Source organism: Parasteatoda tepidariorum, chromosome 11 (assembly GCF_982258835.1).
Source record: "Parasteatoda tepidariorum strain Cologne lab strain chromosome 11, Ptep-v5.0, whole genome shotgun sequence".
Classification (NCBI taxonomy): domain Eukaryota; kingdom Metazoa; phylum Arthropoda; class Arachnida; order Araneae; family Theridiidae; genus Parasteatoda; species Parasteatoda tepidariorum.
This window is the reverse complement of record NC_141765.1, coordinates 25,567,365-25,583,952: the sequence shown is the minus strand read 5'-3', so window position 1 is coordinate 25,583,952 and position 16,588 is coordinate 25,567,365. Positions and strand designations below refer to the sequence as shown.

The 16,588-nt window shown below is 28.0% G+C and overlaps 1 protein-coding gene across 4 annotated transcripts in view; it reads left to right on the top strand.

Annotated features, from left to right (window-relative positions):
* Utx (Utx histone demethylase) overlaps positions 1 to 16,588 on the top strand; it is a 140,656-nt gene that overhangs the window by 30,792 nt on the left and 93,276 nt on the right. Inside the window, exon 1 of one of the 4 annotated variants that reach the window (XM_016069138.5) lies at positions 6,699 to 7,505. The exons of the other annotated variants lie outside the window; for them this stretch is intronic. The gene's annotated coding sequence lies outside the window, so the exon portion shown is untranslated. Of the gene's footprint in view, positions 1 to 6,698; positions 7,506 to 16,588 lie in introns of those variants that run through there. 4 annotated transcript variants of the gene reach the window in all.

Genomic DNA, 16,588 nt, shown 5'->3' with positions numbered 1-16,588 from the left:
AAGACTCATGAGCTCTAATTAAAATATGCGGGAAAAATTCTGATTGTAAAATTTAATAAATTTCACTGCATCTAAGGAGTTGGAAAAAAAAAACTTAAATGTGCCAAAAAATTTTTAATAACTAAATTGACTTTGCAATTTTATTTTGGAAATTTTTAATAACTAAATTGACTTTGCAATTTTATTTTGGAAATGTAATAAAAAGCTTTGATAGTTCAAAATATAAACGCTTTCTTGTTTTAAATGTTTTCGTTTTGTCTATCAATAAATGGAAAAATTACAAATGCGTATAATAGATGGATAAAGAAGTAGAGAGAATTTATCGTCTGCTCAATACCGCAAACGATTTTCATTCTGGGGACTTCCCTTATTTTTCATTTTGGGGACTTCTTTTTACTCTCCCTGTTCTGTGTTTTGTTTTAATTTTTTAAACATCTTTTAAAATGCGAGTTTATTTCATTTTACTCAAAATTTTCGTAATTTTTGAAAATCTTGCGTAGTTTTTTATTGAGGCTTTTAATTTACTCAGTATATAGTTAATTTTTTAAAACCTTTTTCTTTTAAAGTTCATTTATTTTAAAAAGCTAAACATAATTGAAATTAAGAATATTTTCATTTTTTTTAAAAAAAAAAAATAATGTAACAGAATTATTTTTTCAGAGGAATATTTTTTAATCAATAATTTTCTGATAAAATAATGCATATAATTAAATGTCTCGTTATTCGTTGCTTTGTCCTTTGAAGTCAAAGCTAATAACTAAAAATAAGAAATTCGATGCGATAAAATAGTTTTTTTTTCTCAGCTTTTGCATTTTTTGTTTATAAATTTATAAATTTTTTCTCTCATCAAATTCAAAATTCGATTAGGGGTTCATTCGTGCCGTGGTGACCCCAGACATGTGATCGTTTTTGTGATCTTACATGAATTAAACCAACCAAACCATATTTCAACTGCATGATTTTTATGACCTAATTTTCATTGTTTTTTTTTTTAAATATTTTGCATGCACACGCTTCGTTATTATTATGAATTTTATTTTTTCACATAGTTATGCTTTTTTATTTATTTATCTGCGCTTTTTAAACTTAGTTCACAATTTCCCCCTCAAATTAACTTTTTAACACTGTAAAAACCCAAATGAGTATTTGGTTCAAAAGGCAAATTTTTTGGAGTTTCTGACTTTTTAGAAATGACGAACCACAAGAAATTTTCATTAAAATATGTGTATGTAAACCGTGAACTGCTATAGGTTTGCTTTTTCATATCTATCTTCAATGGCAGTTACATGTAGAGGTGAGTGCATGTCTGAGGATAATTCTTTGATTAAATGGTTCTGAAAAGAATAGTGTTGATCACCAGAGATCCGTATAATATACACGAGTGCCGTTTGCGGAAAATTTGTCACCATCACAGAAAATGTTTTACTATTACTAAAAAAGAAAAAAATCTGCCTCTTTAAAGAAAGTTTGTCTTTTTTAGATTGCCAACAGGAAAAAAATCATTTTTACTCTTTTACTTACCAATGCAAACACGATTTAAAATTAAATTCGCATAATTTAAAATATCACATCGCGATTCCTATTTACACGATAAGATCGCGCATCGTGCTTCGCATTTTCACGATTTTTTTTTTAAAAATCAAATATCGCGTATACAAGCAATTTAAAAGCCACTATTACGATTCGCGTTCAAGAGACTTAAAATGAATACATGGGTCATTCTCACAAAAAGGTGATTTTTTATGTCCCTTAGTAATAAATATTAGGAAATACAGCAGATTTCTTAATATTTTTCTTCATCATTTTTCGTAAAGTTTTAACTAACAAATCATATACATTTCTGCAAAATGTATTTAATATTTCATTCTTATTTTTTAATAAACATAACTTCAAAATCCCCTCCGTGGACGTCCCTACGTCTGTGTCACAAAATAATTTTTAATGGCTGTTAAACAATTTAAATGTTATTTTAATGATTTTTGTTGTTTTACCTAGTTAAATGTTTATAGAAACTTTTTATTTAATTTTTTTTTTAAAATTTATTTTTATAAAATAAATGTCTACTAAACTTTGTCCATCAAAAATGAAATCTCCCTCCATGGACAGTTAATATAGTTCGGTAAATATGCAATAAAGGGCAGGATATGTGAAATCCCTATAAGACAGCTGCTGGGAAAGGTAATCATTCCATTTTCTAATGTTAACTATCTGTTGTTTTTGTTCTCTTTGGTGTCAGTTTTGGATTGTTGTGTTCAACTGGGGTTTGTCAAAGTTCCCACCGTATACTCTGTGGACATCATAAAGAAGGTAAGAGAAAATTATTTTATTTTTGATCGATGAATTTTAGATTGCAAAAATAGTATATTTAATAAAAAGAACTGCCCCATTTTTGTAACTTTAAAATTAAAAATCAGTAAAATTCAAGAACTAGTTTTTGTCTCCTCCGTGGACATAACAAGTCCACGGAGGAGAAGACACAGTCAATGGAAGAGACAATGTGTTAGATAACCATAATACTATTTAAATAATTAAAAAATTATTTTCTTTTAATTGATATTTTTTAAAATGGAACAAATATGTTAATTTGTTTGTATTTTTAAAGAAAATCAATTAAGTTTAACTTTTTCTTCTCAGAGAAGTAAATATTGGCAATTTTTCTAAATAATTTCTGTGATGTTTAAAAATTTTTTTCTCTTCAAATTTTAGGAAAAAAAATGCCAAGACCAAAATTTAAAAAAAGAAAGCAATCAAATGTTCAAATGCAAAAGAGAAGGGAACAGAAAAAACTTAGTATGACACAAGCTAGACAGATATTAAAAGAATACCCTTTTTGTTTGAAAGAAGTAAAAATTAAGAGCAGGATACTTTAAAATCTGTATCAGAAAAAGATTTAACCGAAAAATCGTGATTAAATGTGCTTAAATTTCTAGAAAATGATAGAGCAAGCCGTTTGTGCCCAGGGAAAAAAGAAACAATAACAAGAAGAAAAGAGAAAACAAAAACGTTATTTGGATGACAGTATGTTTAACTTGCATAAAATGTTCATAAAAGAGTACCCTCAACTTTCATGTGGAGTCTGAATTTTTATTTCAATAGTCTTTACATTTTAATTTATTAATATTCAATAATAGTTATTTAAAAAAGTGTACACCTTGGTTAAAAATGGATGTTTCCTTTCATAGCAGCATGATTAATCGGAAGTAGTAGCTCTATCTCTAATAATGAAATATTTTATTATTTACTTATTAATGTTAAACTCATATCAGTTGTACCCAATAATTAATGAATCATCGACATTTTATATTTTATAACATAAAATATCTCCTCCGTGGACAAGGCAGAATTTAAAATATTTTAAATCTTGTAAAAAATAAAATAGAAAACTTGACCATTATTATAAGGACATATAACAAAAATAAATAAAGGCATTTATGTAATTTTTAATCACTTTTTTAATTACTTTAATTTAAGAAAATTTTTTAGTCTATTTATACCTTTTCAGTGAGAATGACCCACATCAGAATTCATATTCACGCGATTTTAAAATGAAACATCAAGATTCGTATCTACGCGATTTTAAAATCAAGCATCGACATTCGTATTCACGTAATTTTATGATCAAACACCGCGATTCGTATTTCACGCTATTTTAAAATCGAATATCGAGATTAGTGTTCCCGCGATTTTAAAATCAACGTTGAGATTCGTACTAACGCGTTTTTAAAATCAATCATTATTATTGGTGTTCACGCACGATTTTAAAATTAAATGTCGAGATTTGTATTCGCGTGATTGAGGCTCATACTTACACAATTGAATTAAATTAATAAAATCTCGCATTGATATTTTTATTTGAAAAATATTTTTTATAAATTTAATTAAATACATAATTAACATAAATTTTTTTCTTGCTCTTTTATTTTCAGTAGCTCAGGTATTTTTTTTTTTTTCGATTATTTGTTTTTTAATTATTTGTTAGTGTTTTCGCACATAACATTTTTAGATTTCTATTTTCATCTTTTTTTTGTTGCTTTTTTTTATTAAACTCATCCCTGTGGTATAAATCAATATAAAGTTCCATAAAAATTAAAAAATTTTAAAAAATCCAGGATTTTTCAAACAAATTTCGCCTAAATGTGGTGGCGACGAAAGGGTTCAAACTAGTTAAAGAGTTAATCAATGCTTGTAGAAGATTTTTTAGTTGAAATTTTGTGTCAGCTGAAAGATTTTCATTTAATCTAAGTCTAGCAATCGCTGGAGAGAGCAAAAAAAAGAAAAGAAAAAAAAATTCCCGTGGAAAATGTGTATTTTTAAAGAATCCATATTTTAAATTTTTTTTTAATGTAAAAATTTGCTTGAATTTTTTGATGCTAAAAACTTTATAATTTCGAACAAAGTAAAAAAAAAGTAATTTGCTTGAATTTTTTGATGCTAAAAACTTTATAATTTCGAACAAAGTAAAAAAAAAGTAAGTTAAGTGTTTCTTAATGTAAAAAATATTTAAATTTTAATAACCTAACTTAATTACTAAATTTGTTTGAAAATCATAGTTTATTATTCATAAAATATAATGCTTGAACCAAATATTTATCTGTTAAAAAATTAAATTGCGGAATAAAAATAATTGCAATAGTTTTAAAGTTTTAGTTTCCTTAGTGATTAAATGGATGCCTTTTACCCCCCTTCGCACATGCCTCTTCGATGATCGTTATTTTGGTTGAAAAATATTTTAATCAAGCAAACTAGGGGGAAGATGAACACATAATTTGTTTATTTATTTATTTTTTAAAGTTTTTTCTGACACAACCAAAAATATTCCAGCGCTTCGTATCTTTCATCCATTTTTTTAAATCGTTTTTTTCCCCATTCTTTTTAAGCATCTTTTCCATTTAATGCTATAAATCCACTAGGTCAGTGTTTCCCAAACTTATGACTTTGTGTACCCTTTCTAAATTTTTACGTAACGCTGGTAACCACTAATAAAAAAAACGAATGGAATTTTTTACTATAAAAAAATTGCACTAAAGTTAAAAATCACAACTGGCTGCTGACACCATTAATTATTAACTGTTAACTCTGCAAAAAATAGCTAATAGAAAAATACGCAATCGTAAATTTTCATGGTTAGCTTTGTTTTTAAATAAAAAATTTTGAAATTTTCGTTTGTTGTAAGATATTTCGCATAAGAACGCGTAACCACCGCTAAACTGTTCCCGTACCCCTGGGGGTACGCGTACCACACTTTGGGAAACTCTGCACTAGGTTGATCGTAAGTTTACTTACGGTGATTAACCATAAATATTCAATTTATATAAATAAGATTGATGTTTCGTATTTGTTAATTCTATCAAAAATTAATTACACTGAAGAAGATGTTATAAAAATGTTTATGTCCATTATCTGCTATTGAAGATTTTTTTAATCCTGTCATGAGTTGAGTATACGAAATTCCACTTATTTTTAATGGTGTTATTTGTTGCTAAAAATTACACTTTAATACAATTGAGTATAATTTAGAAAGTTTATTTTTTATTTATTTAAAAAAAAGAACGAAAAAACCAATTGCCTTCTTATTTAGAAAGAAAATATAATTTCGACCAATTTCGTTTGTCTCAATCTTAGTTGCTGAAACTTTTTCACACTTGAATTTAGTAATAAAAAATTTTTCTATTTAAATTTTCTTCATCCCGCCCCCAAATGTCACTAAACTTGATCCATAACTTAAATTATAAATTAAAAAAAAAAAAAAAAAAAAAAAAAATTGGACGTAAGATTGAACCAGTCAATATGTTGGATTTTCATATTTAGAATTTTTATTAAAGCTTTTTTATTCCGTCAAACGGTGTGTAATACCTCGTAGGATATTTAATTTTTTCGGATAAACACGGGTTCCTAGACCCCAGGGCGCCCTTGATTTTTCCACCTGCTATTTTGTTAGTTTCCTTTTTTTTTCTATGCTGCTTTTGCGTCAGATTTAGTTTAACACAGTTTAATTTCGTTTCAATGAATGTAATGTTTGAGTTTGGTGCAGTATAACCGCCGCATACTCTTGTGATTTGAACATTTAGTCTATTCCAACAATGTTCATTACAGATTCATTTCATCTTTTAAACATTACTGCGAAACTTCCAAGATTTTTTAAATTAATTTTTATGCTATTTTGGAATCATTATTTTCAAATTTAAGCAGCAGCAAGAGGTTTGCCTTTATTTTTTCTATACAATAAAAATAACGGGATTTTTTTTTTTTTTTTTTTTTTTTTTTTGCATTTTTAATTTTATTGAATAAAGAATGCTTGTAAACCGGGTTCCATAAAATAAAAATTATTATTGCTTGAACTTCAGTCGGTCTCTCATGAACTTAAATAACTTGATGAACCTCAATTAACTTATCAATATAAAAGAAAACGAAATTAACACTGAATAAATGTTATCACATAGTTTTATTTACGTAAGAAATTTCTATCGCTTTCAATTGCATGTGTGAAATACATGTTCTAAGGTCTAAAATGTTCCCGATAAGATAAATATAAAAGAACGGTGATATATCTGTCCTAAATGACGTTGATCCTGAGATAGCTTTTCCCCTTTCTTTTTTTTTTTCGCGTGGACATTTATTAGCCAGAAGTTTAACACTTTTTTTTCTTTTTGTTTATAACTAGTTCCGGTCACGATGCTCAATACTTTCTCATCATACCTAAAGAAAGGAAGTGACTGTAGTGATAAGTGGGCGACAGTTGATTCTGCCAGAGTTAGTGAAAGGTGGGAGTGATAACTTTCGAAAAATGATGCGAAGTTTTTAGTGATTGAATAAATAAAAAAATGAACCTTAAAATTGTGTCAGGAGGTTGTCGCCCGGAAAAGCTTATTTTCTTATCGATTCTTTCATGAAAACCCGAGGTCCCTTCTTCCCCTCCCGCGGTAGTGGAGACGTTCCATAAATACAAAGCATAATACGCATGCCTGTAACTCTGAGGTAGGTGAAAGAGGAGGGGGGTGCATACCCTCCGTTTCGGGACCGTAGGTTTTGTGTAGCGACCGCGGATGTGGGGGTCTGGGGGACTTCAGAAAGGGAACCAGTGCGAGTGAGATCTTTTGCCTTTAGGGTTGGAGTTTGCTTACTGCTCGATTGGCTACAAAACCGACGCTGCCCTCTGACGTCACAGCGCTTGGTTTTTACGGAGAGAGAACGTTTCTGAGTTTTCATTTGTTGTTTAGCTAGTTGTGTAGAGTGGAAGCTATAACACTGCCAATGTTATTTCTTGCTCAGGTATTTTAATCCACATTGTTCGTCAGTCAGGTGAATTAATTGTGAAGTGTTCACTAGTTCTCCCTTGGACTAACATTTTGTTGTTTTAAAGACACTATGTGATAATTGCTCGTGTGTTTTAGCGCTGAATTTATTTTTGTTTTTTTTTCTTCTTTGTTTGAGTTTCCGTGCCGGCGAGTCTCCCCTCCCCCCACTCACAGATCCCACTGTGAACTCCGCCATCCCGTGGGAATACAGTAAGTCACTTTTTTTATATTTTACTTTTTACTCCAGCATAAATTTATTTTATATCCAATTTAAAAAGCGCGTTTTATTTTTACATTTCGGCAATTGTTTGCTACAGAATATGATTCATTGTTTATGTAATTTCACATGTTTTTAGTTCATATTGGCTGGCATTTTTTTAAATAATTTCCTGTTATCGAGTGTTTTTTAAAGGAATGTTTGTCTTATAAGCAATCACAAACCAATGTTTACTCAATCACCAGAAACAATATTTTTAATAAGATAAATGTCTGGAGGTTAAATGTCTATCGGTTTTGTTTACATGCCTAAATTAGCGGATGCAGATGGCGCTCGCACGTTTCTTTTGACACATGTGCGGTTAAATTAGTTTCGTTTATTGTTCATTGACACTTGTTGGGGACTGCTCTGACATCTGAGCCGAATCCTTCAATTATGTTTTTGTTTTGTTTTTTTTAGATGATACTTAAATCTCTAAATATTCTTAGATGTATTTCGGTTTTTTTTCCTACTTTTTTATTAAAGGTAATTTACAAAATTTAGCTCATAGATTAGAATGATGTGGTCAATTAATTACATTTGAATATTATCACACATACTTTTGTTTGTTTACATTCATAAGGTGGAGTCACTCGCGTATCTTCAATGGCTCTACGTATTTATTTTTTTCTTTCGATGTTAAACCACTGTTTTTATCATTTTCTGATATCGATCTTTTTGATTAAAAGTTTGTGGATTCAATTACAAAGCGCTTACGTTTTTTTTTTTTTAATATTTTTTTTTTATTTTATCGTTTCCTTACTTATATTTTCTTTTATGAGAGAAATTTGGATAAGTTGACTCTTCGCGTAGTATTTTTTTACCTTTTTTTTTTCCTAGAAACAAAAGCGTTATTACTTAGGAATTTATTGGCGTGTTTTAATTAATTTTTTTGTTGAATGTTATTTATCTTCAACTCGCAAATTCGTCATATTAGGCTGATTTTAAGAAAGATATTGAATATTGAAGGAAATAAACTGTCTTACTTAAATTGTCTCATTTAAAGATCACGTATTAAAAGACTTTCTCGTTTACTCCTTAAAATATTTTAAATAATTATAGAGTATTAAAACCTACTACTTCATTTTCCTTAAAATATTTTAAATAATTATAGAGTATTAAAACCTGCTACTTCATTTTCCTTAAAATCTGTTAAATTTTATTGAAAATCTAAAGTGTTATTAAGTTTAAGTGTGACATAATCAATAATTTTGGGATTAATTTATTGATATGTTTGGGAATTAGTAGATTTTTAGAATATTTTAATTGTATTTTATTTTTAAAATTTCTTATCTATTGTGTTTCTTATTGTATTAATCATGCTTTGCTCCCTTATTAATTATTCCTTACGTTTTTTTCTTTCTTTTTTGTCTAAATTGTTGAAATTTTGACGAAAATTAGACACTTATTTTTCAAGACTCTGATAACAAAGAAGTTCTAGTACCGCCAATTTCTTATTTTGAATGAAATATACTGTTGGCAAAATATTTCTAAATAAGTAAAGGTGGGAAAAAAGTCTTTGCTCCTGATAAAATTTAAATTAATGTTCGAGTTTAAACTGCTTATTTGCAACCGTGAGGGTGCAAACCACTTTCAAAAACATAGCATTATCATTATTCAGTGCTGACTTCTTATTACAAAAATATTCACAGAAGGAAAAATGTGCCCTTCAACTGCTTTCTTAACAGCACCCTTAAAAAAGGGGGGAGGGGGTAGATCGAAGTTGGTAAAAGTGATACTCATTATAGTCATTAAAGTGGTTTCGAATTCCTGCCCTGAAATCTTATCCTTGTAGTTATACATTTTCACCTTACTCTTCCAGACCCGTTTCCCAAGTGAAAAACTTTTTCCCCATTTAAAAACTCATTAAGTTACAAGTGTACTGTAATCATTTTTCCATCCTGTTTGTATGTTTATATTTATTCAATTCTAAAATTTAAAGAAGAAAAAATACTGACTGATAATTCTGATAATGTTCACCATCATAGCGTCCGGGTGGGTGGTCCAATAATTTTCCAGAACTTCAAGAATTTTTCAATGTCATCTCTCTCTCTTTTTTTTTTAAATCCTACGAAAATTATTATTTTTTTTATTAAATAATAGAAAATTTTATATGGTTTATGTATATAGTTCAACAAAATAGTTTCATATCATAATTTTTATTTATGTACATTCCCCAAATTTAAAATATACGAATCAACTTTTAACGAAACCTAATTGAAAAAAAAGTCTTTTTGTCTGCTCTTTTTTAGTTCTTAGAGTAATAACAGCTAAATATTGTCTTACTATTCTTTCAAAATATGTTCTTTGAATGAATTGTAGGGATATAGAATCTGTCGTGTCAAGACAAGTTCTTAATTATTTTCGATATAAGCTACTTACTCTTTCTTAAATATGCAAAATTACTCTTAAATTTTAAGTAAAATTTTTTTCTGCGTACCTCTTAAATAGTATTTCGATTAAAAAAAAAACATGCTGCGTTTGCATAAAAAGCATGAACTTATTCAATTAGACAAATTTCAAAAAAAAAAAAAAAAAAAATCAAATCAAATCCATATAATTAAATAAATTTTGTTTCATCTTCTATAAACTTCTTCTATGAACTAACCAATCTTGCTGTTCTGAATTATATCTGATTAAAATTATAATTCATATGAATGTAAATAACTTAGTATGTGAATGTTCAATTATATGGTAAAGCTGAACTGGATAAGTATATATATAATAAAATTTAGTTAATTTTTCCTCTTTCTCTATCATATTCGAATAATGTGCTTAGAACATTGCTAAAAATCTGTTGAAAAAAGGTATGAATTTTTATTTAAAATATGTTTTGAAATTAATAAATATTATGTGTTTTTGGATAACCATTTTTCCATTTAAAATATGTTTTGAAATTAATAAATATTATGTGTTTTTGGATTACCATTTTTCAAGTTACATGGTATGTTACCTTTCAATTTCATAGTACTTAAGATGCCCAATGAAGGTAAGTATATCAAAGAGAATATTAGTTGTCTTGGTTTTCATCAGGTAAGTGCTTGATACATTTAAAATAATACCATCTACTTTAAGACTTGGTGTTACACAATGTGAATTATTGGTTGCAAAGTATTCGTATTACTTCTAAAAGGAATAAGTGTTGCATTCCTTTGCTTTCTGTCTAATATTAGGTCTTCATGTTGTTTCATTGGTAAGTTAATGCAGTTATTACATAGTAGTAAATAGTTGCACAATTTATGCTTTCATTTATTTATTTATGTTTTTGTCGTCCATCCTATTCTTTTATAAAGTGTTAGGCCACTTAAGCGGTGAAAACAGTATGCATATTTTAGGAGTTTTTTTTTTTAATGGAGACAATGGAGAAAAAAAATTAGTTTTGTATGTTCGTATGAATTTTCTTTTTTTCGTTATGTCGATTTTTGCTAGGGCACTCACGTTTTAAATATCACAAAAGGTTAAAAAATTTCCCTGAACTTTTATAATTCTACGTACTTCATTAAGATTGAAGTTTGTCTTATGAAATCAATCCATGAAGATATCCGATTTGAAGAAAGAATCTTCGAGGAAAATGTAAAGTTTTATGGATGCCCATAGTGAATTGTGAAGGGTTGCTGAAATAAAATTCAAAATTTGAATATATTTAGCTTTTTTCCCACTCTTAAATCTCTGAGTATGATTTTAAGTGAAAGTAAGAAGAGGGGATTTTTTCGGAATCTTAGATTTGCCTAAGCCCTGAAGGGAAAAAAGTAAACATTTTTAAACTTTCGCTTTTACTTACTTTCTTCCTCACTTAGATAATTTACTATTTTATTTATTTATTTTATATTTAGAGGGCGTCTGAATTATGTATTTTTATGCGTAATTTATTTCTATGTAAGATAAGCGTGTTTAAATTTTACTCATTTGCTACTCAACTTTATTAATTTTTTGTTCAAAAGTATTTTAAAAGCATTTATTATGTTACGTGTTAGTAACAAAAAATTTTGGTAGCTTTGAACATGCCATTGAAAACATATAATTTAAAACATGTAATTTTTTACAATAAAATAAATAATTTAAGACATATAATTTTTTACAATAAAATAAATAATTTAAAACATAATTTTTTTTTATATATATGTTGGAATTATCATAAGTGGATAATTTTTACGAAATTTCTTTTTTTCTCAACGAAGATTGAGAAAATCACCTTTTTATCTTCTAAATTATTCCTAGCAAATATTACCTAACATTTATTTAAAGTTAGCGGCGTAATTACGACTCGTCTCAATAAGTTAATGGTGGTGGAATTTCAGCAATATCATTTTCCCCAGGAAGTGTGGCTTTGAAAATTTTTACCTGCAAAACATCCGGATTTGACTGATGTTTTTTAAAAGGGGGGGGGGGGGGGTCTTGCCCTAAACCGTTATAGTGTAGCGAGCTTGTGAAGAGAGCAGCAGGTGGTCTGGTACTAGCTCCCGGCGGCGCAGCTGGTCTCAACCACCATTGTCTCTGATTTTCAACAAACCGATCCCCCACCCCCTTGTGAAGTTTTTCTGTGTATTTATAACTACAGTGTTTTTCTATGTAAAACTTTCTATTACTGTTCAATGTGGTGTGATTCTGTATTGAACTTCTCGATTTTTACTACGCTTTATTCACGGATAAAGTGAGCTTTAAGTAAGAGGACGACTTCGTTTCAGTCAATTGAGTATACGCTGGCGTGACTTCATTGACGATATTATTTTGCAAATGGCTTTTATCCCCTTTGTAATGAATGTTATCGTGGTAATTGTGTACAGGAAGAATAAGTCATGCTTAAAATTTACAAATAATGAACGAGATAATATTTTAAAAACGCAAACCGACAATGCGAATGCGGATGAAATTTCTGTGGAATGGAGTGTTCTTAAATTCTTAATGATTTATCGTGAATGAATTGTAAGATTGCAGAGAATTCATAATAATATTTGCATGAAAAATCGCTCCAACTTTTTGATTTTTTTGTTTGTTATGTTTTACAAGCATGGACTGTACAATTTTTGTTGTAGTTCCTATTTATTTAATATATTCCAGATATAGCGCAACCAGATTTTTTTTTCTTTAGAAGGGGTGGAGGTAGGGTTCCCTTTGTTCCATTTCGTTTAATCTAAAGAAAGTACTTTTTCTTGTCCAATTTTGTCTTTTCCAATTTCGTATAATATTGTTTGTACTAATTAAATTGGATAATTAAAGTTTAGCTTTTGAACTATTAAGATTGCAAGTACATGAGGAATTGTTAGTGTAATAGTTAATATGAGTAATCCGTTTGTTTGTTTTTTTTCGCTTTTAGCAAAATAAATATAACTTTTCGTTTTAAAAAATAAACAGTAAAATCCATTTAAATTAAAATTATTTATCATAATCTTATTTAAATGCTATAAACTACGAATTTATTTTTTATTATGTTGAATTTACTTTTTTTAGTTAAATAAATTATATACGTTTTAAAAAAATTCCATACTTAACCAAAATTCCATTTTGTACCAAATAGTATAATAGGTGAGTTTCTAACTCAAATAAGCAATATTTTTATACTTTGACGAAAATGGTTTTTGGTTTCAAAACCAAAACTGCTCCGTTCCTTATGTAAGTTATGGGTCAACCCTCTCTCTTTAAGGCATAATGATTATACGGTTCCCAAATTTTCTTCTTTCCTGATTCTTTACATGTAGAAAGCGTTGACGTAATATTTGGGTCGTATTTTTAATAATTATATGTTAGCTAATTTTAGTTTTTATGAGATACCGTGTATTTGAATCTAAATTAGTTCAGTATTTTATCATTATGACCCTGTAATTTAGTTTCCCTTTTCATTTTAACTTAAATTTATATGCTATTCATTGCAAATGAACTTCCCATAAACTTTTTTTTTTTTTTTTTTAGCTGTTAGAATACGTTATATTTACTAGTATTAAAGAATATTACCGTTTTTAAGACTATCGGTAAAATAACTCTGATTTCGCTCTGTGTACTGAATTTATCAGCGATGAACGGCCAAGAGGAAACAGACTATTTTACTTCTGTCTGATAACGTATTAGTCAGTTTAGAACAGGTGCCTTTCTATTTATATTTCCTCTTCAAGTATTATTTCTAAACTCGGTAAACAAAATCTTTTTTGTTTTGTTTTCTTTGTTTTGTCTTCTACCCTTGCTAGTAAAAGTTTTCGCATTATAATACTTAAGGGGCATATACATTTCGCGTGAACTTATGTAAAATATACTAATTATAGGATTTTCCCGCACAATAAATTATTATGCGTTTTTATCTCTCAAATACTTTTATTAATTCTGTTGTTTTCTAATGTTAAGTACAGGAAAACTTTAAATCCATTTTCGTATTTTCTGGAATATCTTAATAAAATAAGCTTTCAAATTTAACACGATTTACGCACCATCATTAGAATAATTAAAATGTCTTGTTATGAGTTTTTTTTCTTTCTTCTTTTCTTTTTCGGAGAGAAAAACATTCTAAAAGTGAAAAATAAATGACGTAATTAAAGTAACTCGAAATTTTAATTTTTTCACAACTTTAATTTAATTTTTTCATAAACTTAAGTTATCGTTGTATACTTTAAAAAGTTTTTGACTAAAGTAAGATATATCAAGGCGGTTTCTAGATAACTAATTTTGCTGCAACTTCGGTTCATGAGTTGTTAAAAAAAAACAATAGCTTTAAAATGTTTATTTTATTATTTTTTTTATTGAGAATAGTCTCAGCATTTCTTCCATCTATCTTATTTCATAATTACTTTTTGATTAATATTTTAGATGAGTTATGGTTTATGTTGAACAACATAAAAAAAACTTCATTTTTGTATTTTAACTTAGAATGCTCCGCTGTTAAAGTGTTCATTGTTTCGTTTAGTCTAAAGATTTATAATACAAAATATGAAAATGACATTTTTTTTCTCTTTTCTCATTGAAGAACTGATAAGTCTGACGTTCAACAAATATATTATTTTAAAATTAAAACTCAAGTCTTCTTTTTTTTTTTTCTCTTTTTCTTCTTCTTTTGTTTCTGCGAGTTACTCATACGTTTGTTTCATCATTATTGTATATCCCAATTCCGATCTAGTTTTTATTCCGATAAAAGTGTAAGATTTTTTTTAAATTGTTTTTTTTTTTAATCATTTTTTTAAAGTTGCATTAAATCATGCTGCTTATTGGCACATACATATCTCATTCTACTGATTTAAACTGATGTTCTATTTAATATTTAAAAGAAAAAGAATGTATAATCTAAGTGCGTATATTTCTGTCTAACCCATGGTCATAATTTCACCTCTGCGCTCTTTTTCTAATCTCCCCCTTTTTTTTTTAAAAAAAAAGGTACATTTCAAAATTGTCTCTTAACTTTTGATCATCGTCTCGTCAGTTATGCCTCTGTAAAAAAAAAAAAAAAAAAAAAAAAGCGAAGAAAGTAACAAAGGCATTATTCCCCTATGGTAGCTTTTTTATTGCACAGAGCAGGCAATTTCGGTTATGTATTTTTCGAAGCAGTCATTTTCGACCTCTCTTTTTCTAAACATCGCCTTCAGTATTAAACTTTTTATTTTACTATTCTGAACTGAACTAGATTTTACTCTAATTATCACATCGCTTTTTTTCCTGCTATATTATAATCCCCCAGATTAAAAATATTATACTGTTATCAATGTGATCTGCCCTTCTTCTCTTTTTTGCATATCAAAACATCTGTTCACACTCCAGTCTGTTTCTTCTTAGAAATTAACAAACTTAATCCATTTAAGTAAGTCTGTGCCGTTTACACGTGGTAGGTTTGATAACAATTATAAACCGTCCAGGTGCTATCATCTTTTTAAAAGAAGTGCCATTAAAATTTTTATTTATTTAGTATTTTTTTATAACATTTCCATTGCAATTTAGTGTTTCACGTGGTACTAAACCCTTTTTCATGTACTGTGTTTGTAATTTCTGAATATTTTCTATTATAATATAATAGTGTGTGTATATATATATATATATATATATATATATATATATATATATATATATATATATATATATATATATATATATCAGTGTTTTCCCTAAGCGTTTTTAGAAGGATGGTCCACCCTGCTTGCCCTTTAATCCCTATAAATGCGCCCTCTTTGCCCTTTTTGATCATATTCCATTTAGTAAAAAAAAATTCCCTGTTTAAATAATAATTACACACTAGCAAAATTATCTGTGTTTATAGGTTTAATTCTGATTACTATTACTAATATTTACTTCGTTCAGATTATTCTCACCTCGTTAAATTTTTATAAGTATCTCTTTTTTCGGGGGGGGGGAGTGTATAAATAAATATTTTTATGGTTAAAATTTTAAAAAAAATTTCGGATAAATACCCTTTTTTTATTAAGAAAAATGCTTCCTTATGTGTTCCTTTTCTCATAATTTTCAGTTTAAATTATAGAAAAAAATTAATGCACAGAGATTGTCTTTTAGCATGTCTTCAATTATTTTTATAAACTCTGTGTTTTATATATATATATATATATATATATATATATATATATATATATATATATATATATATATATATATATATCGTGTGAAATAAAAAACTATCTTTGACTGTCAAAGCTTTAGTTTCAATGAAATACAATAAGAATATTATTGCGCAGTATATTTTCTTTATTTTACCATAAGAACTGCTCGGAATTTTAAATTACGATGCGGTGGAGGGAGGCTCCTGTTCTCAATCCAATTACATACGTAAGCCGCGACTGAGACGGTAAGCGTTGATTTGCTGAGAAATAGCGTAAACTATTAACTGAGCCAATGTTGACTCTTTGTCTATGAGACAGAGCCCTAGACAATTTTTTATTGAAAACAAGAATCCGACGCAGCATTCGATCCAAAAGCTCTTTTTTCCACACTTTCCCCATATTCTATCGATGTATTTTATTAATGTTAATGTTTTTATTTATTTTTATTTTCTATTCAAGGTCACTGTTGATAGCAACCTTTTCAAAAATGAATTCTTCTTTTCTTATTAAATAAA